The sequence below is a fragment of the Dipodomys ordii genome, unplaced genomic scaffold (assembly GCF_000151885.1).
Source record: "Dipodomys ordii isolate 6190 unplaced genomic scaffold, Dord_2.0 Scaffold89, whole genome shotgun sequence".
NCBI classification, from domain to species: domain Eukaryota; kingdom Metazoa; phylum Chordata; class Mammalia; order Rodentia; family Heteromyidae; genus Dipodomys; species Dipodomys ordii.
This window is the reverse complement of record NW_012267305.1, coordinates 570,284-573,522: the sequence shown is the minus strand read 5'-3', so window position 1 is coordinate 573,522 and position 3,239 is coordinate 570,284.

The following is a 3,239-nucleotide window of genomic DNA, read 5'->3' as shown; positions in this document are numbered from 1 at the left end:
TGATAAACAAAATATTGAAAATCACTGTTTCCATACATGTACCCTGTTTTTTTTAGCTATCTCATATACCTGTGTAAATTTTGTCCCTGTAATCTAATCTTTTCAGTGTTTCCATAATATCATGTGTGTGTGCTTTGTATGTGTGTGAGTGTGAGTGTGTGTGTGAGAGAGAGCAAGAGCGTGAGCGAGCCCTGAAGCTTGAACACAGGGCCTGGGTGCTGTACTTGAACTCTTTTTTGCTCAAGGCTAGCACTCTTCCACTTGAGGTACAGCTCTACTTCCAGTTTTTTTTTGGGGGGGAGGGGTGGTCAATTGGAGATCAGACTCATGAACTTTCCTGCCTCAACTGATCTCCAATTGTGTTCATCAGATTTCAGCTTACTGAGTTGTTAAAATTACCAGTGTGATCCCCAGATCCCAGCTAACACATCAATTTTAAAAAGAAAATTAAAAAAAGAATTGAAATCTAATTACTAGGCTATGTGTATTCATCAAATTTCTCTCACTTTCAAATGTGTGTTTCACATGTATCTCTTGAAAAAACCTTTCCTCTAGAAAAAAATTATATTTAAACCATATTTTCCATGATATTAACTGGATTCAATATTTATAAGGACTGTCAGAGAGGTTTTATCCTAACTTTCATTATGAGTGTTATTATACATCTCCTGTCAAAAGTTGTCTCTTGTAAAAGCCCATACTTAACAAATTGTTACTTACCAATGTTTTTCAGTTATGAATTTCAGTTCATAATAGAACACTGCTCTCTTTTTGGGTGCCAGTCCTGGGGCTTGAACTGAGGGCCTAGGCACTGTCCTGGAGCTTTATTTTTAAAGCCACTTGAGCAACAGCTTCATTTTTTGGTAGTGAATTGGAGGTAAGAGTTTTATGGACTTTCTTGCCTGGGCTTACTTTGAACTGTGATCCTCAGATCTCAGCCTCCTGATTAGCTAGGATTACAGGAATAGGCTAGTGGTGCCCACTTTCTTTTTTTAAGCACGAATTATTATAAGAATGATACAATATTTTCCTAATAATGAATTGCATTTACCTCAATGTATTTTTTATCATTTTATTAATACTTCAGTACTACACATTTTATCTGTTTGATTGTTCATTATATCTCACATGCTTACTTTTCTGCATTCATAATTCCTCTGTTTAACAATTCACCTCACGTGTTCACTTTGGCAGCACATATACTAAAATTGGAACGATACAGAGAAGATTAGCATGGCCCCTGCGCAAGGATGATACGCAAATTCGTGAAGCGTTCCATATTTTTGTTATGCCGAAAACGAACTTTACAACTTCGTTGCGGGGGGAGGGGTGGGGGAGCAGGGAGGATTGGGTCAGGGGGGTGGCGGGGGGGGGGGAGGATGGGAAGGGATGGGAAGGGGAAACAAAGGAGGAGGCTACAATGCTTGATTAGAAATGTACTCATTATCTTGCCCATGTAAATATAACTCCTCTGTACAGTATCTTCACAATAATAAAATAAAATAAAACAAAAAATTCACCTCATATACTGTTAAACAAAATTGTGAATAATTTCTCTGATATTAACATGATCCCACAATTTTCTTGTGGATTGACAATTTTCTCACCATTGAATAATTTATCCTTTCCCTTTTGCATGAACCACATATCCTCTTCTCTGTCTTTAGATACACACCTAATTTATTTCTTTATAATAGAATGATTTTATGTTTGCTTTTCTCCTTTTAAAATATAATATCACATTCTACAAAAATCAAATACCATGGAATTAACAAATACCAATATTCCTGTCAAGACCTTGCCTTACAATCATATTTCTCACAAAATAAAAATACCAGTTTTTATTTTTGAATGTTACCACTTTTATCTTTTATATGAATTTGCAGTATAGGTAAAGAGCTTCCTGTAATTTCCTTTACACTGTCTAGAGTCTGTGACGTAAATATCACTCTAAGCACTGCTTTACATGAATTTCAAACACTGTGAGATATATTTTATTTTCATTCATTTAAAAATATTTTCTAATTTCTCTTAGGAACCTCTTTTGAAATATGTCAGTAAAATTTTTGTCTGCCTTTCAAGTATTTCATCTTTTCTATTTAGATCAATTTATTTTGAATAAATATTCATTGTATGACTTCAATTCTTTTAAGTTTGTCAAGTATTGTATTGTGGCTCATCTTGGTGACTATCCCAGGAGCACTTCCTTATATTCTGCTGTTTTGTTGTATGAATTCACATTAAATGAACTTGGTTGCTAATGCTAATGGACTTTTTCTCTATTTCTACAGATTTTCTGTTATCTATTTAGAGAAGATTACTGCAGTTTCCCAATATAACTGTGGATTTGACTATTTGTACTCTCCATTCTGTATCTTTGGTTTCATGTATGCCAAAGTTCGGTTTCTAGGTAGATATACATTTAGGTTTATTATAGATTTTTGCTAAATTACTTCTATCACTATATAGTGATTTATCCATGATAATTTTTATTCTAGTAAAATTAATTTTTCACATTCATATAGTTACTCCATCCTTTCATTTCTACTTTAAATTGTTACATTACTAACTACTAAAGTTCTTTAGAAAAAAATTGGTGTTAGCTTGAATATAAAGTGTCCATCAGAAGCTCATGTGTTAAAGGCATGGCAGCTAGTTGGTGGATTTGATCTTGATGGTTCTGATATAATAAAATGGGCTAATCTTTTAATATGATGGCATTGACAGGGGGGATTGAATGAAGGAAGTGGGACACCAAGATTGATTCTGTCTCTCTCAGGTATCAATAAGCAAACATCTTTGCTTCATCACACATTTCCCTTCCTGACATGATGTTTTACCTCATCTTTACCCCCAAAGCAATGGAACCAAGCAACCATGCACTGAGATCTCTGGGCCCAAAATCTTCCTGAAATTGTTTCTTTAGTTATTTTGTCACAATGACAATAAGCAGACTAGTATATTTGGTGTAGATTCATATAATCACAAGGAAAATCAGGTTATAAAATAGCATATAATGTCCCACAAGAAAGTCTTCCACATGTTACTCCTTTGTAGTTATACTCTCCCTCAACTTCTAAGTTTGACACACATTAGTCTCTGCTCTATTGCTGTCATTTTATCCTTGCATGAATATTATATAAATGGGAGAATAAGTATTTCTTAAAAATGTCTTCACTCAGGGAATAAGTTTAAGATTCATTCAAGCTGTCGAATGTATAATAGTTTGTTCCTTACTT